At 33.7% G+C, this 25201-nt stretch overlaps 1 protein-coding gene and 1 non-coding gene across 4 annotated transcripts in view; one reads left to right on the top strand and one right to left on the bottom strand.

Annotated features, from left to right (window-relative positions):
* Positions 1-25201, top strand: part of LOC100646782 (V-type proton ATPase 116 kDa subunit a 1) — a 53548-nt gene that overhangs the window by 3440 nt on the left and 24907 nt on the right. For 2 of the 3 annotated variants that reach the window (XM_012309689.3, XM_012309683.2), the window contains exon 1: positions 21683-21975. The exons of the other annotated variant lie outside the window; for it this stretch is intronic. The gene's annotated coding sequence lies outside the window, so the exon portion shown is untranslated. Of the gene's footprint in view, positions 1-21682; positions 21976-25201 lie in introns of those variants that run through there. 3 annotated transcript variants of the gene reach the window in all.
* LOC125385520 lies at positions 14050-14173 on the bottom strand. The gene has a single exon (XR_007224908.1). It is a non-coding gene; the product is annotated as a U4atac minor spliceosomal RNA (small nuclear RNA).

Genomic DNA, 25201 nt, shown 5'->3' with positions numbered 1-25201 from the left:
ATAAATTAAAAGATTCAATGACAGTGTATAATATGAGCTTAACATTAAAAATAACTTTTGATAATAAACTATTAAATATTCCGGCTTATTAATATAATGTAATGTAATGAATACTTTGGTAACATCTACCAAGTATCTTTTTTCAATGAATATTTTCTTTCAAATTACTTTATTCAAACTTCTATAGTATTGTATATATTTTTAAAAGATTTCTATAGATTTTCAAATCCTTTCATGAACCACTGTACATAATGTATAGGTGAATGAGAATAAGTCTCTCGTTGTCGATTAATCAAACTTCGTTCGATACTGCGGAACTCGACGGATGAAATCCTGTAATTTTCATGATAATCATAGACTTGGACAACTTTGATGTTGCGGATAAGATGAAACGAAGGAAACAGGTAAAATATTGTCTGGAGAAAGTGAAGTTTGAATTGTAAAGAAAGAGCATATTTTAATAATTAGTGTTTCTTTTCGATACATGTACGTTCTGCAGGAATTTCATAAATTTTGATTATGAAGAGATCGAAACTGAAAAGGGAGACGTTTCGTTAAAAATATGATGTTTTAGTAAATACCGAATCATTTATCATTGTTTTAAATGTTATTATATCACGAAAAAGTTACTTTTCCTTTCTCTTGAAGAATTTTTTTTATTCGCAACGATTAATCTTCTTCTTTATTTAATTTAAATAGAACACAATTGTCATAATATGTATTCACAAATGTTTCGTATAAGACAGTTAATGATATTTCATAATGTTTCGTGTAACACACGTAACATATTCGTAAAATGTGTGTATCTACAAGTGCTGAAATACTTTCGCGAGATTGAGCAAGTAATAGATGATTTATAATAAAATACATAGAAATAGAAAACAGCGAGAAGCATTACCTTTGTACTATCAGCACATGTCTTAATTTTTATGTTTATCGTTGATAAGGTTAGGTTGGGGTTAGATTGGGTATTCATATGTATACATTTCTGAGTGTATAATTCTTAGTTTACGACAAATATTGCTGAAATGAATTTATCGATTTCAATTTATTCGTTTCATAAGAATCATAAAGATATTGTTTGAATGTTCGCTTCACGTTCAATATAGAATATTCCGTGCTACCTAAAATGCATCATCGGATGAACTTGATAATACCACGGGCGAGTAGATAACACGCGAGACACGATTTCCAGACTGAAGTTGGTTCGTTTGCGTAGTTAGTAGGTTCACCGTTCGACATTTCGATTTGAAATTACCGGAATGTGGACTATCGAATAAAAGCGGTCTTCAACTCGATTGCAAATAGTTAAAGACGGTCATTGCATATTTTCCATACCTTGCATCAATAAGCAACACTTCTCGTCTTGTTTCCTGGTTTTCGTGAGACGATTGCTATGCACGAACGCCTTTATGCGAAGCATATTTTTTTTAATCCTTAATCGTTTCTCGCATAATACACTAGAGCACAAATGCAAATGCGATGGAGAAAAACGTTACATGATATCGATAGTTGGTCGCTTGAAATATCATTAATAATTAATGTATATCAATTTTATTATATAATCAACATACGTAGTGAAAATTTCTCAGTATCTCGCGATATCTTAACTGTACTTTATGAAACCGAATACAACCAATTAAATGAATGTTATAAAGAGAAGTTAAGAATACGAAGTTGTGTAACAACTTTTTAACAGATAATTTCTTTTATGGAATTCACCTGTCCGGAATATGCTGTCAGTCACAAAATTCTATCTACCTCCTATAAGTATAAAATATTAATTGATAAGAACATCAACTCTACGAATTTTTTGGACACGTTAAGACATATGTATGTATATTGTTAAAATGATGAAATACAATTTATTCGCTTTCAGCTATATTAAGGGAATGGAAGTTAAAAGATATAAAATACAATATTGTAAAAATTACATACATTTGTGATACGTAGGTGAAATCTTAAAAACAATGGGCTTAATTAAATAATTATGTTAATATCTTATATTTTATGGACTATTGAATTTTACTAGAGTGGCGGAAATCTAATAATTAAGCTGTAGATATTTATGTAAATTTATATTTTTATAAACACTACTGAAAAAATAAAAACTAAGAGGTTAAGCGGTATTTCATCCATGTGATATATTATACGTGTACAGGATGTTCCGCATAAAGTGGACAAGCGACTAGCGGATGATCGATACATACAAAAATAAGCCCAAAATGTAGGATAAAATTTTTCCATTTAAGGCTTTCTTGCAGAATATGTTACGACAAAATAATGTTTTTTAATGCATTGTTTAACATTACTAATCCCCTTCACATTCACAAACGCAAGGTCTTATGAATTGATTTTTATGCAAATCATAGCAAAAGATATCTCGCGTTCTAATAAAAACGCACACACAAGTTATCTCGTCCAAAGCATCGTATAAACATTGAAATATTTTCAGACAACGCAAGGTATTTCGTCCTCCGATGTGAATTTTATTCTACATTTTATTTTCACACGTAGAATCGTTACCTTGTCCGTTGACCATCATACGCTTGATACCCTATATGTATTTGTATATTTATATATAATCTTTAGTTATGTATTACAGTAGCTGTACATAGTACAGTAGCACTCGGTAATATGTATGTACATATATATATATATATATGTTTACAACTTAATATCGTATATGTAATTACAACTTATAAATTAGCTAACTGAACGCGTGCTCTTCGCATTGTACGCGGAAACTTGTTGCAACGGAAAATGTTCTTTTATTCCATCGTCTCGTGCACGTACAATGTACACCGTACACGACCACCAGGTGGCGCCAATATATCACAATCTACGAATATTAACGATTACATATACAACAACGATAAGGGGTATTGCATTTTAGATATTTTATATAATCTTGCATGTTGTATTTAAATTTTAAACAATAGACAGTAAAAATAGATTACTTGAATATCTTTATACTATAGATACGTAGAATGTCAATAGGCAAAGACGTTGCTTTATCTTGCATGACATCGAATAAAAAATTAAGTTCTGATAAAAAACTCGTTTCGTTCGCGTGTTCGTTACGTTTCGCTTTTCTTACTCTCATAAAATTTTATCCACACGCGATTCGGTCTATGTCATGGTTAATACTGTATCATTGGATTTCTTCAATAACTGTTTAGTGATTCTAGGTTTCTATGGATGGCTGCATTTGTGACGCACTAGACAACGTCAAGCATTAATCTGACAACGAGTTTGGTTTGGAATCTTTATTGAATCTGTATTATAATCTAGAATTTTCAAATTTGAATTACTGGCAATTCAGTACATAGTTGAATTCCGTAATTGAGATTTCCTACTAATAAACCAGTAAATTTTACGTAGTTTGATATGCAGCTCTTCCCTCTTGGTTTTTATATGTTCTTCCCATTACATTAACCTTCTGTTCAAATGCATTCCAAGGTACATACCAGACTCTACAAATGGCAAAAGTTGGCCATACAACACATATATACACTGGTACAGTTCCCTTCTCTTCTAGCAAAAGTGATATGCACAGAGTTTGTTTCATTGGCTTATATTTGCCACGTATTCAGTCAGCCTTGTGTATGTCTCTAATTCCTTTCTCAAACATTTTAGATGCTACCTTGGGATTAATTGAGAGTATCGCTATATCATTGGCGACCGTAGCTACCGTGATATTTCTTCGTATAGGTAAATCCGCATGTACAACGTGTACAATATACAATATACAACATTGATCCAAATAACCTCGTGGCACTCCAGATATGATTGGATAGGATTTCGATAGCTTATGGTCATGTTCGTGGCATATGTAAAATCGTCTATTGCTTAAATGCGATTTCAAAAGTAAAAAGTATTAGAAAGCACTAGAATTATTTAAATTTTCTAAAGTAGACAAGGATGGCAGACTTTAAGACGGAAACTTGTACTTTCAGGACGACTATTCGACGGTACGTCTTTTCCTCTAGCGCGTTTGAGATTACATACGTTATAGACTCTATTGATTTGTTCAACCGGTAAGTGATTATTTTTAAAACCGAACATATGGACAATAAATCGTCAAATAAAATTACATTACGAAAAAGCTCGCATCAAAAAATCCAATCATTCCAACGACGTATTACTCAGATATTTATTGTTTAATAATATTAGGTTGTCCGAAAAGTATCTTCCGTTTTATAAGGAAATAATAGATGCACAACATTTTTTGTTTTATATTATTTTATTGAATTATATATGATCAGAACATGTTCTATTGGAACAAAATGTTGTGTATTTATTATTTTCTTATAAAACGAAAGAAACCTAATATGTATAGATGGGTGCAGGTTGGAACAACCTAATATGTATAGATAACACCCGACGATCTTAAAAATGATGATGTGTAGGCATAAGTATAACGATAAATCAAATACGAATAGCTGTGATGTGATAATGTGTTAAATGTGTTAAAAGTGATAAACAAGTTAAACGGTTTTTAATAAATAAAAATATGTGCTTCTCTCAATAAAGAAAAAGATATAAAGGGGATTTCGCCGCTTCGTCAGTCATGGAAGCCTATATACACTCTGGAGGCTGAACTTTATATTTACATATATTCGGCTTGTCCAAAAGAACTGAAAAACGCAATATTGTCAAAAGATTGTGTCGTACTTAAGTACACGTCAGCATAAAGTGACTTTGAACTTACTCGGTATCTATATCTACACATAGTATGTGTATATAAAATGTGTGTGTGTTTTGATCTTAAAAAGCGTTACTCATAATATCGAATAAAGTTTAACTGTGCGAAAGATTTCTTTCCTTATACTGCCCAAAATCGTTAAAGACGTGTACATGCATGTATGTATCAGAACGATGCGTATGGAAGACTTGTTGAGCATGCGAAGTTTAGAAAAGGTCCGCGACACCATACTTGTATGTAGATGTCTTTAGCAGATAGTCCACGATAAGCGTTTTTATGTTATAGTTTCGTCGATTGTCCGATTTCGATGTGGTTTTTTACATTGTTTTGAGCAGTTCTTTGGGAGCATATCTCTAAAGTATAAAGCACCAGGATATGACCATAGGCAAGGGGGTTGAGTAGGAGTCAAAAATACGAAACACAGTTTACGGATATTCGCAACGCAACACGCAACAGCGACCTTGTTAGCTGCGATCGTATTTTGTTTATAATCACTGCCACGATATATGTATATAACGAGGCAATACGATCCCTCCTCCGAGCAATGTCTTTCTCTTTTCGACGTGTGGCCGAAGTCAGAAGTCAGAAGCTTTACGATTCACGAGTCTCGACTTCGCTGTATGCGCCTGTGTGGTAATCGATGTTGTTCGACGGACCGATAGAAATTCACGAAATAGTTAACCGTATTATTAAAAGAAAAAAGAAAAGATTATGTATATGTGTGAGGTCTTGGGCAAATATCGAATATATCATCTAGTATCAGTATATTTCTAGAAGGAATTAAACAAATATTAACTACTAAATTGATAAAAGTTCGGGAATGAAGTTACATCAGAAATTACGAAAATTCTGATTTCGACGATACCAAAAAGATCGGAAAACATTAATACGATATTATGGTTATCTATGTTTTTTTTTTATAAATTCTTGGATGGTATAACAAGTGTACGTAAATTTTTGTGGAATTTTATTTTCTATTTCTTTGTATAGCAACTTGTATTATTATTCTCTCGAAAACGAAACCTCGGATAAACAAACTTTATATTAAAATTTTCTACTCATTTCTCCACAGAAAATTATCTCCTTTTCGGTTGTATGAACAACAACTTTCACTTCACCCTATATTTTGCTATTTCTTTCGTTGGTATGTTATCGACTGTTTCTAGTACTTATCCATTTGTGATAATTTGTATAGCTTCGATCCTTACTATGGTATATTATACAACATCGGAGCCAACTGAAAAGATTTCTTCTAAACAAAAATTTTTGTCGTCATAGAAAAACTCGATTGAATTAAAAACGATGTAGAGTCTAGAAAAAAAGTTAAAAATCGTCCATCGTAAATGTTTATACTTGAAAATTCAAGTGGTCTGCACAGTTTAGTTGCTCGTTGAACAGGCTTTTTCCTTGAAAACTCTGAAACTTTTAGCTGGTTTTGCACCATATAGAAAGAAAAGAGGCCAGACGTTGCGTTGTTTCCAAGTAGGTTGCAAGTTTATGGCACGTTGCTGTTTCGCACGTACACGTCAGATTAATGTACTCGCACACAATGGGGGATATCTAAATATACTCTGTGAAAATATTTTTTGGAGGCAGAACTCGGACACGCTGCATAAGAAGTATATTTTCCTTTACGTTTCGAGGGCTCCGCTAGATTTTTCCTCACTGAAGATAAAATTACACGCTTGCGTTGCCAGGAATGCGTGATTGATAATGATTGTTCCGTTTCTTCTGCTCTTACAAATTCTTACGCGTACGTAACTCTATTTATTGGCGTTATTTGGAGAATGATTGTAAAGCTGTATCTTTACCCATCGTACGTGTTACGAAGCAAATAATTACATAGCATATCAACTGATAATTAGCGTGTACAATATATATACATATATTGTATTTAACAAGTTTTCGAATCGACGATATTTATAGAAATATTTGTAACTAGATGAAATTTTATTATTCGTTGTTTAACACAGTATATGTTCTTGATCGAGCTTTCGTTTCATCTAGAGAGACATCTGGAAAATTCTTCTTTTGAAAGTTGACCATTTGATTCTAGTACAGAGTATAAGCAGTATTTCAATAATATCTATAAAATTGCAGGGATAACTAGAGGAATAATATAATAGATTTTATTTTTTATTTTTTATTTATTCAAAATGAAAATAATTTTGTATCATGGCTACTTATACCAATATCAGTCAAAATGACTGGTACTTGGTAAACTGTAAAATAGTTCTATAATCTGTTTACTGAACCCGAATCAACCAGTTTCCTCGTTTTCTATAACTTCCCACACATTTGTAGGATTTTTACCGCGTATCATTCGATATGATGGTGTCAATTATCAGGAAAATTTCAGGTCGATCATGATGCTAACACTAGAACTACCACACCAGTCAAAGTGGCTGGTCTTAGAATTTCATAAATGTGCCAATCCTCATTTAGGGATCATGGTCCTAGATGGGTTAGTAATACCAAAAATGTACTGGATAACATGGAATTCCTTTTGTAAGAAAGTAATAAATCAATAAATATAAAAATATTCTATTGTTACGTATTTTTTAAAGACCACTCACTTTGAGTGGTTTTGGTAGAAATATCCCTTTAATAACATTTTTTTTTTTGTATCAAAGTCTATAACAAAAATTTAAAAAGTACTTTTTGTAGATTTATGTCAGTTATATGTATATATTATACATACTCAAACTACAAACGGTTGAATATAATATATATAATATATGTATAACTTTAATAATAAATATAAAGAATTCTTCCTCTTCTGATGCCTGCCTTTCTTTTCTGTATCAATCGATCACGATGAAATTTTCGATCCATATATCAGTAACCTATATGTTTCTTCACCGGAGTCAACATAAGTAAAATTTCTATAACATTTCTGAAAATGTAACACTGAAAGACGAACAAACCTTTTACGTAATCTGGTATTTAATATCATATCATTAATTGTAATTTAATATCCGAATAATGTATAAAATAGTTATAATACAAATATGCAAGGTAAAAAAAACAAATAAAATTTACATAAAGTTCCAACGTGATTCATTATGAATAACATTTCTGTTCAAATACGTTAGCTAAAATAATATAATAATGGTAATTATTTACAAAGCGGACCACTTCATCGATTTCAATGATCCTGAAATATGTTGTCGAGGTCAACGTTCTGAATAACCTTCTCCTATGCATGCTACCGTCGGTCGGCCTTAGTTTCTGTGATATTGGCAGAAAGCTTCAGTTCAATTTACGTTACGATTTCATTTCGTTCTGGCATAGACGGACTCCTCGCGGCTTTTATATAACTCAACCTAACGCATCTCCGACAAATCATTTTCAACTCACATGAGAAGGAAAAATCAATGGCTGAGATAATTATTTGGCCTTCACGCGGCGCGTCCGTAACACACAGATAACGCTACTGTGAAATAAGTTGAGATATTATTAAATAGTAAGACAGACACAATTCGTGTTAAACTTTATGCTATATTCTGTTATCTAGTATATTTATCTTACATATTACGCTATGTTATTAGAAATTAGTAAATTTATTGTAAAAATATTAGTGTATAGATTGACGATAAAACTGCTATATTTTACGCCTGTGCTATATTATATAATAAGTCATATATATAATTGATCGCTTGAGAGACGCTGGGTGTAAAATTTATTCCGAAAGCGTTTTGTTCCAATGTCCTCCTTGTATTGCAGTTACTTAATCAGGAGTCTGATGATGCAACAATATAATTTTGCTGTAGGATGTTTAATAGCGTTCTGACATTGAAGCGTTCGTACTTGTCAGTATTAGATCGTTAATGAATTTAAATGCAATGCTGACTAATTGCAGGTACACACATTGAAGTAGTTTTCCTTAAATACATCGTTACGTGTTATGTTTGAAAATTTCACATAATTTAAAATTCAAGGCCCTGATAATTAACTAGTAGGGTAGGTTAAAGTAATTCCATTTGTTCACATACCAATTAACAAAAATTAACATATCCGAGATTTGTATATTCTAGTTCTATGTGCGTTTTTATGTAAACATATCATTTTTCGTGTTCCTATACAATTTCGGGTAATTAATTGAACCCGTTACACGTATCGCACATCTACATCCATTAAAAGTGTTACAAACCAAAATGATGCAATTTTGCGTTTGTTAGAAAGATATGAAAACAGTCGAAGAAGGGCTAAGAATGAAAAATGATAAAAAACGGTATTTGTCTCGGTATTGTTTCCTACAGTCTATTTTCTTTTCCGCCAACGTCATGTGTTCGGTAAATAATTTTTTGCAAGCTTGCATATAGTTCACTCTCCTTGAAAAAACTTGTTCGAGTCGTGTCACTTCTGAGATACGACCACCACAGCGCGTGATTCTACGCTGTTAAATCGGTGCAGATCTGCTTAAAAACAATTGCCGCAAAATTAACCTCTATATTTACGGTTAAACTTTTTTTACTTGCATCGCATTCTATTCGTTACGAGGACCGAACCTGACAAAGAAACCATAGGTCATAAGTAATAAGGTCGTGAGCGATTTTCTTGAAAAATGATGTTAAGATATCGTTTACGATATGTTTACATTTCATGTGATATTGACGAGGTAACAGGAAAATAATTCCTCGACGCGCGAGATAGGCCCTAAATACTTGGAATCGACTCCTTTGTAAAGGAGATTCATCTCTAAGATTATCGTATTGCCGGTAGCCGGAACCGTAAATCGTCGGTCGTCAGTCATCAGTGTTAGGTTTGCTTATAGCAGTTTTGAGTGGTGACTGGTGGCTGGTACGGTAAGGACTAGTGGGGTTCTATAGCTTGTCTAATGAGACGAGGTAGTAAAGATAAGGAAACGCATTGGTTGCCACGATGAAACGCTACTTTATGTTTGCTTACGTTTACTTGTGTTTATGTTTAAACGCCTCTTCTCGTTGGACAGACTGTAGAGCCACGAATGTAATATAATTTCTCAGGGTGGCGACAAGAGGCTCAACGACGCTCTGTATTGTCCGAGGTTCGCGTGCACACGACTGTACGGGGCCAATGACACTCCCATGACACGCAAAGAGCGATAAGAGTTTTAGCTACAAGGACAGGCTGCTGAAGCTTTTGTCAATAAATCAGAAGTTCAGCGCTTAACCTTCGCGAGATCCAGATCACCTAACATCGATATACGTATTATCTAAGAAGCACCTAACTTCACGATATCGAATTATTACAGAATTAACTGGAGAAAAGGTTTCTCATGTTCATTCTTTCCATTATTTTCCATGCAAATAAAAATTTTACTAGTAGTATGTTATAGAATAATATAATAATTTTTATAATTAAATAATAATTAAATAATATAATAAATTTGTATTATTGTATATGTGAAATATCTTACATTTTACTCAGTTTTTAATGAGTTTTTAGAGAAAAGTGTTCAATGTATTTATTGTACAGAATATAGACTATCAATATTGTTATTATCTTTATTATTACTATTATATACATGTATGTATAACAAGTATCGGAACGTATTGACATTACTTGTTACAACAAGTCGAAACAAAAACCATTGATCAAGATATAGTTAAATGATCTATTAATATACAAATAGAGCTATATACTATATTTGATTTATAATTTGCATATACGCAATAGTAAAGAGGCATATTAAATACTTTTTTGGGGATTTTTTATGATTATTATTAGTGTTTCACAGATAGTTTTTAAATCAGTAGTCGAATAAAGGAGTCTAGAAAATATATGTCTAATATCGTTCTATTTTTCGCTAACAAAGTTTTAAAAATATAGATTTCTATCGTTCGTTTCTTTTTCGACTGATTATTTCTGTAATTATAAAATATCATATTGTCTTGCCAAGTAAATTTCGGCAATGTTAATTTGTTATATAATGGAATATTCTTAGCTATATCTCAAATACACCTATTATAAATCTATTTCGTATAGCATGTCGCTTGTCATAAATATTGCCATATTTACGACAAGCATTATGGCAGGCAGGCAGATACAGTGAGAATTGAAATGTAGTAGCGTAATTGCTATATTAATAGATACAATTTCCAATTTCTTAAGAAATCTACAGATCTTCTAGAAACCTTTTTTGCGAGAGAATAACCCAAGAAACATCTAAAATTCTACGAAGCAAAATAATTGGCAGAATGCTAGGTATTCGAAATTGAAACTTTTTAAGTTCTTTAGTAAAAGATTTTCCTTAGCTTTGATTACTCTGTAATGCTAAAATACAGGCTTCTGTAACTTTATCCGTTAGAAGGCAAGAAAATGGTATAAAAAGATAAATTTTCCATTGTTAACCATTTAGCTGTTCTTGACGAGTATACTCGTTCTGAAGAAATGGCAATATTTTGTGTTACAACGAGTCTTGTCAGTATTAAAATCAAAAAATAAAACAGTCTTTTCGTTACAACTTAATTCTATATCATAACAGCAATATGCACTCTGCGTTTGACGAGTATACTCGTCATCGCTTACTTTCAACAAGCTTTCAAAGAGGTCGCAATAGCTAACTGATTCAACAAAGATTCATATAGAATTTCATAGAATTTTGGACAAACTATTAAATAATTCTAAATGCAAACTATCAAATTGTTACGATTGTTGTTATCAAATAGTTACGATTAATACCGTTTCTCAATAATAATTAGATTAAAATACTAGAGCGAAGACGATGGAATTTCAAAGGAATGAGGATCGAGTGCGCATTTCCAGATTTTGCAGATACGATTTCACAAGAGTCTCGTAACTTGTCACACATTCCCTAACGTACATATGTGTGTTACACTCGGACAGATGGTCTGTACGATTATTGAAGTCACTCAGCTGTTGATTGTCGTCCAAGGTTCCTGCTACTTAAGCATTTCGTGCGAGTAGTCGGCGTAGGTTGTTCGCCAATAACTCGCTTGCTCAATTCAGCGTACGTGTCTCTTACAACTATTATTCCACTCGATTTTGAGAAGAACGTAACAACCTTCCAAAATCCTTTGATCGAACGAGACATATTTTTGTTTAACGATAGATAGCATTCGAAACAAAATGCACTCAGAAGCTGAGTACCAATAAAATATAAAATTACAGTGAGTCAATGTAAACTCACGAAAATAGTTAAAAGCAATAATGAGATAGAACATAGAAAACTTTTATCGATACATATATTATATTTGTTATAGATTACAGGAAACTGTTTGAAATCTTATTAATACTTTAACGAGACACGAATATCGTAAATTATATTAGTAAAATTTGAAACTAATCTAAAATATATATATACCTAGAAACTACAAATCATTTATTGCAAACATAGATTCATGTATAGTTAGTAAAAGATTAGTATAGTTATCTTAAACATAAAAAATCCAGGCTTAAAAAGAATTATTCTAATTGTAAATTCAACTGTGTGTAAATTTAATATCGCATCAACTGCTTATGATTATTATCGATATCTTTAATACTGTAGATTCTGTTTACCCGATTTGAGTGTTTGAGGCATTCTACTGCTTCGTTTGCATTACGTTTGGAGTGGCTTACAATCCCTTCGTATCTATGTTGCCTCCTATTCCTTGGTAGGTAGTACATATATATATATCTTTTTCTGATTTCTGTATTTTCTGCAGTCGATAATTATACGTATGCTCGACTATAAGTGGAATGTGACAAGCTTCACACGTTACTCTTGATTTCGTCGTATTTTGAGCCAAAAAATCTTCCTAATAAATTCTACCTCGACCGTAGTATAAATTTAGATCTATAGCATATAGTTTTTGATCATTAATGCGTTAATGATTAAGTGATAGTTCATCGTGATGCCATTCACTTCCTTTAAATTTCATAAAATTGTAAAATCTAAACGGATCAAGTTAATCCATGAAATTTCCCCTCGTAACCGCAATGTTAACTTGCCATCGATCCGTGTACTTTAATTACATTCGTGTATCATCGATACACTTACTACTTATGAACAGCAGTGTAGTAAGCGCATGCTATTACCAATTAAAACCGCAGACGAAGAACTGGTTTCGTGGCCCAGATTTGGCGTTTACTTACCTATTCCAATAGTTAGAGTTACGTTACACGATATTCTCGATGAGATGGGTGGTATTCAACTTCGTTACGGACAATGTGTTCACGTATCGTTTGAATCGTGATAAAAATAACGATTTGCTGGAGAAAGAGAATCTTATTAGAGAAAACATTAGCAAGTTTCTTTTCGTATATGTCAAGTATCAACCGATTGCTGTTTCCATTTTTTCGTTCCGTTCTTCTTAAATTACAATGAACTGTTGTTATTCTCGTGGGACATGTTATTTCTCGAAATAGCTCTAACATTGATTAATAAATAAAAGGAAAATAATTACACCTCTAAGCTTATTTACAAACTTGATTGAATATATTTAATTACTAATTTATATATTAATTTATTTATTTATTCGCTGGATAAATTGTTTACATTATCATTTCCTGATTAAATTGTTTATTAATGAAATTGTAAATAACTAGGGATGTTCCGGTGTAAGCAAATACGAGTACATATTCGATACTTTCATTTCCATATCAAATATTTTTAGTATTGATACTTTCGATCGCGATACCATGCCCACTTAGTATTGAAGGAAAAGGTACTCGTATCGAATGAAGCGAGTACCGATACGAAAGTATATAATCAACACGGTGAGCGTATCCTGGGTAAGTCGCATGTCTATGCACATTGCACAGCCTTAGACAAACACAGCCAAGTCGTGTAAAGAATCCAGTATGTATGTGTATAAAGATGATCAATGGTGATATATGATACATTAGTGAATCAGTGAATTAGTGAATCAGTAAATCAGTAAATCAATGAATATGATACATCGCAGTGAAAAAAGTAAGATACCGTTGTACATGTAGATAGAGAGAAGCGACTCTGATCATAATATTCTTAATTCGCAGGCAAGTCTAAATAATTTAAGGTTATATTTTCGTCTTTATTGAGATATTGTTGCTAATAATATTGTTATTGTTCGTTAATAAAATATTCGATACAAGCACCGACTACTTGTATCGATATTGAGTAGATATATCGATGCTTGTTATTGATACAATTAATAGCTGACACACCTATAATTAACATTTCGCGCGTATTTTACAATCGATAATTATATATGGTACTTGCAAATATATTTACTCATTGCAAATATATATACATAAAATGAGCTTCAATATAATTTGAAGTAAAATATATACTAAATTATATTTGTAAATGTCATATTGATTTTTCTAATTTCCCAATCCTCTTGTTTCTAAGCCTCTTATGAAGTAAAGAGGCCCGCAAAAATTGCATCTCACGATATAATACGTGGATGCGGGTTTTATTTCATAATGGGCTTCAGCAACAGTACCCTCACTAGACGATCATTGAATACTTTGCTCCCCAAAGACAAGGATGGAATATGTGCTTTACGGCGATCTCATATAATGTAAGCTGGTAAATGTAGTTGCGAGAACAATGTGCCATCTAGCGGTCATCATAGGAAGTTTTGGACTTATATACTCTGATCTAATTGTAGAAAGTAGATTCATTTATTTTCTTTATTTTTTCTATTTTACATTTATTTATGATTGCTTCGAATGATTTTTGTTAAACATTAAATGAATATCATAAAAAAGCTGCAGTTATTACATAGTAGACATACTATATAGATAGTAGGAAAAAGCTATCATCTATAAAGTGCGATGATTCCTGAAAAAAAAAACATTTAAACACCAAAGTGGCAATCAACAGTTGCACTTCACGCATGGCCATCTAATAAACTTGGAGATGAACATACACTCCTCGTCAAAAAGATAACCCAGGTGTGTTATCTTTAATTTCTCAATGATACGTGCAAAGTTTTTCGTCTGTAACGTATAATATCAAAACATTATATACTCAGGATATGCGGTTCGTTGAAAATAATTAAAAATATTATGAGATTTAGTGTGTAACAAAAAAAGTTGTTTTATTTTAAGAACGAAATGATAAAACATGTACAATAAGAAAATAATAGTCAACATAAATTGTAACTAACAATAATTACTTATCAAACATATATACTTGTTTAATAATGGGTACATCCCCTTTATTTTTTATTACTTCTATTGTACGATTTGGTATCGATTTATATAGTTTCTAGATATAATATTGACTTAACGTATCCCATTCGCGTACAATTGCATTTTTTAATTCTTGTACGTGTTGATACTGCTTTCCATTTGCGTATACGCCGTGAACAAGTTCTGCCCAGCAATTTTCAATAATATTAAGCGTGCAGACAATAATAGGCAAAATAGATATATGGAACAATCTTGATGTGTGTACAGGTGCATTATCTTGTTGAAAGATTTAATCAGATCCAGAAATGCGTTCTGCATAATTATTTATTTGTTCTTTGATTGAATTTATTTATCGGACAATATTCATTCTCTCAACAACGAACTTGATACTTGTCTTGCCAAAATAACCGATGTCGGCTCAAACCATCACGCTGCCTCCCCCCATTTGTCGTCGAATTGCTGGCATTGTCTCTTTTCTTATGTCATGAAAATAATATTTTAACCCATCAGGACCATTCAAATTGAATATTTTTCGTCTGAAAACAGTACTCTTCTCCATTTGTTTTTCCAATGCATTCTTTCTTTTGCAAAGCGTAAACGTTCTACTTTGTGTTTCGTTATTAACGTTATCTTTTTCAATTTTAGTCTCTTAATATCTTTGCAGGGTAGCAGAACTTGACGAACACTTGAAACACTGGCACTAACACTAGATTTTTCCATTATTTGCTTCGTTGTTAACTGCGAGTTGGAAGCTACACGCAAAATTGCTCGCTTATCACGATCGGATAACGATGACAGCCGACCAGTACTTTTCTTTTTGCCATAATCAACATTTTTTAAGAAATTGTGTATTTCTCTACGATTTCATCTTATTACTTTCGATATTTTTGCTACTGATAACTGTTGCTGTTTTAGTTCAAGAATTTGTCTTTTTTCAGACTCGTTTAATTTTTTTTCGCGCTCCGCATACTTATAAATGTATATAATATTGTACTGTAATCGTTACTCGTTGATAGATCATCAACTACTGAGCAATTTTTAAACATATTAACAGAGTGTGTTATCATTTCGGTCTTAGTATGGAATAGTTTTTCTTTGTCTCACACTAAACCTCATAATATTTTTAATTATTTTCATCGAACCGCATACCCTGAGCTCATAATGTTTTGATATTATACGTTACAGACGAAAAACTTTACATGCGCCATTGAAAAATTGAAGATAATACACCTGGGTTATCTTTTTAACGATGAATGTATGTAAACATGTGACGCATTCACCAGCAAACAATACGCGACTGTCGTATGTCTAGACATAGAAGAGGCCTACGATACGGATTAGAAAAACTGAAACTCAAGAAACATGCAGAAACACGGCTACGAAAGAAACATCTTCAATTTTATTGTTACCTTCCTATCTATTAGAATCTTTCTAGTTAGTAATATTTTTCTCCACAATGGTCTTAGAAAACGTATTCCTATTACTGATCGCTATAAACGACGTATTGAACATCGTAACAAACCCGGTCAAAGCACTATTATTTGCCGATGATCTAACTGTAATATGTAAGAGGGGAAATCTCTGTACCATTCTGATACGAGTACAATAAAACACTAGAAAAGTACTAGAAACCCTAGAAACGCTGGAAATGCAGGAATCACTCGCTTCCTTTACACTACCTTTAACACTAACCTTACAAAGCCTGGTCAAATGACTGTTTTCAAAATTTAATTTAAAATTGTACATAAATTAAAATTGACAAAATCGTTATTTCTTTATGGAAATTTTTATATTAACAAAAATTGAAAAATCGATTAATCAGATAATATAAGAATATAACCTTAGCAGGCCTAGTCAAGTGTCCGGTTTCAAAATTTAATTGAAAATTGTACATTCATCGCTATTTCTTTCGTTCATCCAACTTTATGTAAATTCCTATGTTAATCAACAAATTATTATAATCAACAAAAATTGAGAAATTGATTAAGGTAGTATAAGATTTAACATAATGTTGGATGAACAAGAGAAATAAAATTGAATGTACAATTCTAAATTAAATTTTGAAACCGGTCATTTGATCGAGCCTGATAAGGTTAATATTAATAAAAAGAAATAATTATCTTTAGCAACAATCGACAATCTGCAAGCATAGAATCAATTCTTCACGACAACGACAAGCACTCTAAAGGAAATAGTCTCCATCAAGCTATTAGGACCAATTTTTTACTCTCAACTAATGTGGAAATCTCGTATTAATAAACTGAAAAACGACAATAATCAAAGACTTGATATACTTGAAACAATAGCGGCAAACATTTGGCTCTGTGCACAATAGACTGAGAATAACAGTGTCTTCCGTTCCAGTCCAATCAGCGAAGGCATCAGAACTATAGATTAGCTATAGATCAGAAGAAAATACGTAACTATCAAATTAGCCTGAGATCAGAGCAGATCAGGATCGTCTCCATTCTGCAAAATCCTGTGTTCCACAACATCTTTAAATGGAACAATTGCGAACTTGTATAACGCAAAAGAAAAGAACTCTGTCATTTTATCGCAGCATAAACAACCGAGTAAACTCGATATGGAAACCTAATCGACAATGAGGAGATAAATTCGCAGTATCCATTCGTGGTCTATTCCGAAAATTGAAATCAATACCGCACTACTCAAGCATAGTCACAGAAAGAAAGCCGACTCAGCAGTTTTACATAGTTTGAACAGCTAGATAAAACAGCCGCAAATCACACGCATGTATATGTCATATGTGTAATATCAGGCTTTAAACGATTCTGGATATGCGGTCGTCAGCGATCAACAGTCGAAAAGAGCGGACTCTGTCAAAAAGAATCTATCCTTTTTTGCCAACTTAACGCGTTAAAACATGAAAACACGTTGAGGTCACTGCTATCCGATCACTACCGGCCAAAACAAAAATTTCGTTATTTCCCGTGACTGTAGAAATGTCACGACATCGATCGAGAACCAGTGGAAAAATGAGTCCATCGTGCAAGAATGTCAAACATCCTGTGCCAAATCAATTGAAAGAAACAACTCGATTATAGTGGTCTGGGTCAATCCTCCCACATGTGGCATCGCTGAGAACGAAAGAGCGGACAAAGCAGTCAAAGTAACAACAGCCACCGCGATTCACCAACTGCCGACCACTGCAGCAACAGCCTGTCCCCAGAAACTATACGCTTTTTAACTAAAAATAGAGACAATAAAAGGCAATTGGAATAAAATTGATGACAATCTTCGTCTAAACCACGACAAACAATAATAAAAAACGTTAATAGAAAACGTTTTAAAAGAAGATCATTTCTTGTATTCCAGTAAGACGAGATGATCGAAAGTCGTAATAACTCGCAAGAAATTCACTAGGCAATATCTCCTCGACGAAGAAAAAGCGCCAATCTACGAACTGTGCAAAGTTCACCTGACCGTGGCAGTGAAGCACGCATCATCATCGTTGATCGCAGAAGATGCATCTTGAATAGACAAAAATAAAATAGAAGGTATGAGTCTCACCTTGAAAGGCAATTTAAAGGACAATGATCCGACCCAAAACCTACTACGCTGTCAAAGTGTAAAACCAAACTGTACGGCAAACTGTCAATTTTAGCCCTTGGTTGTTAATAAACCATACAAACGGTTTGATGTGACGTTATCTAATTGAAAAAAACAAAAAGAGGAAATACGTCAACGAATAAGATTCAATTCGATAATACTCTCACCTGTATCGATGAATTTCCTTTATAGCGAAATGAAAATTATTGTATACTTAATACTTACATATTAAAAATCTACAATACTATCGATACATACGTTTACTGACATATATTAAGCTATTGTATATTTAAACAAAGTATAATAATACGTAGTATACAGTCTACAAGTATACAAATTATACAATAGTACTTTAACTAAATTATTGTATACTTAATACTTACATATTAAACATCTACGATACTATCGACACATACATCTACTAACATATATTAAACTTAACTTATTGTAAGGGAAAATCTCGCGATTTTTATATTTACGCTTATTCGTTGTTGTGAAAATAAGCACAACGTGAGTACTTGAAAGTTTCTCGAGTGAAAGATAAAAACGAATGGAATTCCGTTGATAAGCCTTAGTCTGAAATTACGTTTACTTAGGAAATGTCCTTTACTAGATTTTGTAGTGCAAGGATCATGCAATCACTTGATACACGTATTAAACAATCACCGGACAAGGAAACATTGATTTAAAGTGTGTGCAATATGTCTAAAAGAAGATATCCGTTATCATATTTCTTATCTCGTGGCAGTAGACGTACCATTGTCTCGACAAATAAGAAAGCAGCAAATTGCGAAATGGCAATTTTATTCAACTTTAATCGCACGATTTAATTGCGCGCTTCTTTTACAATTGGTCGAATTCCCTTGCTTTTCGAAAATATTCACTCGAAATTAATGAGTTTGTGACGATTTGTTAACAGGTGTTATCTTATCTGTACGTATATATGTAGGTATATCTGAAGATTAACGAAGATTCGTATCCAGTTCGTTACCGACATTCTACGATTACTTTTAATGCAGCTGTTATATGACAACGTTCAGAGTCATTATCTTAAAATACGACCCAGGAATGAGAAAATGGGCTGCAACGAGATTACTGTTTAAACTTTGGCTTGGTGTTTTTCATGTAGAAACGAGGTCTCCAAATGCGCTGGTCCGTAGGATCGGACAGAATTCAAGTTGAAAGAAAGAATGGAAAAACGATCAATTATGAATAAAAAATAGCAATTTTTCTAGAAATCCTCTCGCTATCAGTTTCTTGTTGCAGTGATTTCAACGAGCGTAAGGCGAAACCGTTGAATGGAAATTTTCATAATCATAGAATTAATACCGAATGAAAGGAAATTCAGTGAAATCGATTTTAATCGGATCATAAATAAAGGCCACAAGCAGAAAGCATAATTAGTCACATTTTCAATCTTTCGTATAGTAGAGGAAGAATTTCGAAATTTGATACGTTATCGAGCAATTTCATGTGTAAACATTCGTTCGTTTGATTTTACCATTAAATATGTGCCTTTGGTAGCTGTTTGATCGTTTAACGAATATTGATATAACATTTGTTATGCAGACTACTACAAATTAAGATAAACTGATAGAACTACTCAGGATCAATAGCATTCATCCCTTAGAGAATATCACGGATTTGTCAGTTATTTACCTAACGCCAACTTAACCTCAACCTAACCTCAATTTTCGCTGTTTAACTCGAGCCTTTTGGTTTTCTTTTTTTGCAAAAGAAGGAAAGTATTAAAACTTTGGCGCGTTCCTAGCAAGACGGTAAAAAGCATATTAATTTCTCGCGCTTGCCCGATAAAATAAAGCTTTTAGAAAATAAAACACTGCGGTGGAGTAGTGAAAATCGGAGAAGTGACTGGTAAAGCGCATAATCGTTATAAATGATATCGAATTTGTTATATCAGAGAAATTGGAAATCGTAGCGACGAGTGGAAGCTCGACTTCTTCGATTAGCAGTGATTAAATTAATACGAGAAAAAGTAGGTTCTATTTAGGTCTAGCAATTAAGAGAACAGAAAACGGTCGTAATAGGCAAACAACTTAACGCTAATTTATTACGAACTTCTTTCTCCTTCCTGTTCCGTGCCTCCTTATTCGAATCACTGTGATATTTGTCGAAATGTTGCGGCCAAATCGGGTTGATTCGTCGTCGACGAGTGGATCATCCTCGTGACTTTGATTATGTTTTTAAATTCTATGTGTGCGTTGCGTTGCGTCGAGTTGCTGTAATCTTCCTCACATCCGTGCGCATTGCGCATCTCTTCCTGCGTTTACGATTCTCCGCCGATCAAATGTAATTTCATTGTGACCCGTTTCATCGTGTAGTTGTACTTGTGGAGTGCAGTTGCAGTTACGAGTTACGATATTATCCCAACTTGCACGAGATACCGACCTATATCTCTACGGTTTAGGCTACGTGTATTTATGTAAATTCGTATCTTTATCAATCTGATCACGATAAATAATCGTCGAACGAAACGTTTTTTTAAAAGGACAATGCCACACGGTTTCCTAGCAAAACCGTTTCATTTGCCATTTCTATTTTGCCGATAAGTTCCGCGAATCACCTGAATTTATTGAATATTTCATAATCATGTTAATCCCTTTATCGGATACAATAATCTGATACGATTGTATTTCAGTCGCGCCTTATCTAGAGTAGAATAGTAGAGCAAATCTTTTCACAAATACCGAATTTTATTAAATTTCATGTATAATACGTGGTCTATACTATATTACACTTTACTAATCTTCTTTATAATATTTGAATAACGTTATTCGTGCTAGTACCTAACAACCTGCGATTTATCATTTTTCAAGACTTACTTTATACATGATTCTTTGTAACATGAGACTGTTATTATAGTTGAGACACGAAAGCTTCCACGTAATACACTAAACTTTCAACATTCGGCTGTCTTTTATTATCCGTAATATTGTAATAACATCTGTATTAACATTTTTATTATATTATTGTTTGACTCGTAACCGATCGATAGTTACCTTTTGCAAATAATTCGAACGTGATCATACTATCTTCGTAACCACGAAAACGATCTCGAAATTCGAGATCGATTTTAGGGCGCTGGTGAATCGGAACAGACGTCGTCGACGAACGAGCCTGTGGTACCTGACACGGCGAATTGATTTGAATAAATGTATCTTTACGGTGTACGATTATGTACAATGAACGGACTCATCACGAGGTCTGTTCCTTTATCGTGCCACCCCACCACATACGAAACACACGGAGGTGGGACATTGGGTCGAGTGTTGAATTAGATTCAGTAAAGTGAGTCGGTGAGTGCGCGCTAGTCGGTCCGGTATTGTGTGGAATCAAGTCAAATCGTTGGATCGCTCTTTTGTTATGTAATTCACTCTCTCCTCTCTCCCTCCCTCACTCTCTCTCCCTATTTCTTTCTCTCTCTCCTTCTTCTGTTTCTTCCTTTCGCGTTTTATCTTTCTCCGGTCGTGTGGCTGTTTCGATCCATTGCATTCGTAGAAAACGCTATACATCGCTGTATTCGTCGAATCTGTTTTTTTGAATACCTGCGCCACATTATTCGGCGGGTGAGTAAACGCGATAGTCGCAACCAGCTTCGTATTTCATTTCTTTCGTCCTTTGTTCGAGTTACGTTTTACTTTTACCGCGGCCAATTTGATTAACGTTTAAACCAGTTAGCGTGTTATAACGTACACCACGCGTACTCTCTGCTTGACGAGTATACTCGTCATCGTTCACTTTTCCCGCCATATTTTAAAAATAGAAAACTTATCAAAGTTTTCGAGGAGATCTTAACAGCTAACTGGTTAATCGTAACGCTTAAAGAAATTCCTTATCGTACGAAGACGACAGAGAAAAAATGCGATAGGTCCATTAATGTTCGTCTTCCGACTTTTATTTTACGTCGCTCGCCTAAAAACTATTGGTATTCTCGTATCAAACGGTTGAAAAATGGAAACGTTTCTGCAGATGTAAATCTTCTAAAAATACTTTTTGAAAATTTGTCATTTTGTCAAGAGATAACTAAGATCAAACATTAATTGTCAGGTACGATGCTTTCATTTGATGTCAAATGTTATTAGTCTGTACAACGAACGTCAATAATACTTTTTTAAGTGACCAGCAGAGCAACGAAAAAATGTATTTAATGGGAAAATCATCGAACGAAAGAATAGCGTTGACACGAGTAACTGTTATTCCGATGGTTAAATCGTGACAAGTATATCGAATTTAAAAATCGCTGTCACTTGTGTACATATGTTCCCCAATTTGTGACTTTCATACGACAGTCAGAGGTTTCGTAAGATGATTGACATTGAGTAAAAAAGTTACGTCGAAGTTGTTTGATCGGACAAAGGAAGAATAGCAAGCAATTGCTCCCAAGTCTCGATACGATAATCTTCTTTTATACGTACACTGTCGCGCAAAAGTATCCGCACACTTGACTATTATCAAGACAAGATGTATTTTAATTGGAAAACTACGGACAAAATTTATCTGCAATGATTTCATTCCTTACAATTTATTATCGCAATTACGTGTAATACATCTAACGGAAATATCGCAACGCGATATTTAAATTGCTTTTCGAAAGGCGATATACAAAAATAAAACTGGCGATTTCAATCGTAAACCTCGTAAAACTATTTTATCACTCGACAAAGTATTTATTTTAAACCGATGAGAAACCGACTCGAGATGTTAATGGAAGATCTGTTGTTTCGGGAGATAAAAAGTAATTAATATGGAAAATAGTGTTCTCGTTGGCTACATGGGATTTATAGATAGGCGATCGACCGTAGGAGAAACCTACTACCTACGTGCAGCGTGTAATTATTAATTTGCCATTAGTTTACGTAGTTTGAAAAAGGTCGAATTATAAATTAGCTTTAAGAAGGATGTTTCGAAAGCGCGGAGAAATTACGTGCTTGGACATACGATAATATTGTTAATGCAAGCAGCGATACTCAAATGCTAAATGTCAGCTGCTTGCACTAATTACTAATTCGTCATGCCATAACAGCAGGGTATGTATCATAAACGAGAATACGCGTAACAGGGTGGAATCAATGTTACAAGAAGCGATTATCGTTCAATGAAAATTGACCTGTTCCATAAAAACTTTTGTCCGTAATGTTGGTAACTTCGTTATGTAAGTAGATACAATTCTTCCAACTTGCACGATTCTACAATTATGGCTACACTCATAGAAATTATGTAACGTGATGGATATTCTGTTCAAAAAATATGTTTGAGATATATCGAACAGAAATGAAAAATGCTAAAGTATTCGTTTGCTTTAGCATGCGTAGGTATAGTAGGAGTTCTTTTTCAACTTGGTCAAATTCATGTATATTGTAATGGAAAATGACAAATGGATCATGATGTTTGGATACTTATGTATATATTTGTCACTAGCACGAAAAATGAATCGAAAAACGTATACGCAGGCGCAATTTTTGCCTTTGGTTAGTACTCGCGGCTGATTTACGAGGCATGAAATGTGTTAACGAATAAAGACGCACGGTCCTTTCACGAATAATTTCGTGCGTATATGCAGGTACTTATACTTTGAACCGATCTCGAACACGAATATTCCCCTCTTTCTCTGCTTCGTGACGTCGGCTGAACAGGGAGCATTTACATTCTGTAAGATTGTGAGTGGTAATTCGAACTAAACAAACGATACAGCCACGTCTTTAGTAATGGAATATTTCGAGCTGAATCGTCTCGATTAGCAGTGGTTAATTACTGCCTCAGGTAGGATAAGTGTGGAATCTACGTCTGTTTTCCTCTTTCCGCTTGTCCCACCGCGTAACAGTTTCCGCTAAATTGGTTCTCGTTCTCCATGAGAATATCATTGCGCGTGTTCCACGAATCCACGTTGTTCGTTCAATTTTCGTTTAATTGACTCGCTACGTTATGTTACGGTCGATGCTTGCGCTATGTGTCGCAAGATCGAGTTTCGGGTATTTGTTCGTAAACCAGCGACGATCGATTCATCGTGTCGTTCGATCGGAAAACATCTTGTTCGCGCGTATCATTGAAGTGATCGAAAAGGAAGATTAATCGCTTTTCCTCATGGAAAAAAAAAGATTAAATGGATTCACGTATAAATATCAATCCATAGCGTGTCAGGTTTTCTTCCTCCGTACATCGAATGTATACATTGTACGTATTCTCTTTTTATTGACATCTGTATTTTTCGTCCATATTTTTTATTTTCACATCGGCTATACACGGTGAAACGAAAGAAAAAGGGATTTCCGGGTTCCTGGGTTGCGATGAAAGTGAAACGAACGCAAACGACGAAAAAGAAGTTCTCTTTCGCTTCGGTGGAATCGTACATATCGCTGTGCAAGCAACGGACTATTCATCTCGATAGAAAATGTCAGTGAAACACGTAGATAGAGCAAACGAAGGAACAGCAACCGCAACCGCAATCTCAACAGTATCAACGGAAACAAACAATTCTTCCTAACCTCCAAACTATTAATTTTTCGAGCAACGTTTATTGACACAATTTTGGCAATTTTTACCGTAGAAGCGACGAACCGTCTTCTCGCCTCGCTTTTTATACGAATGGTTCCATCTTATTTCTCACTGTACGAGAATATTCGTCGGGACGAATATCTCGCGGGCGGAGTCGTGTCGTAACCGTTCCGTATCTGAACGGTTAATGTAAATGCAATAACATTACAAATGCAATAAAAAATGCAATAACACGCTTTATGTCATATCAAATGATAATACACATAAAACGAACGTAAAAATTTTCTATGGTAGTGTGAC

The sequence above is a fragment of the Bombus terrestris genome, chromosome 7 (assembly GCF_910591885.1).
Source record: "Bombus terrestris chromosome 7, iyBomTerr1.2, whole genome shotgun sequence".
NCBI lineage: Eukaryota > Metazoa > Arthropoda > Insecta > Hymenoptera > Apidae > Bombus > Bombus terrestris.
Note: the sequence above shows the minus strand (reverse complement) of the source record. Positions and strands in the feature narration are given on the sequence as shown.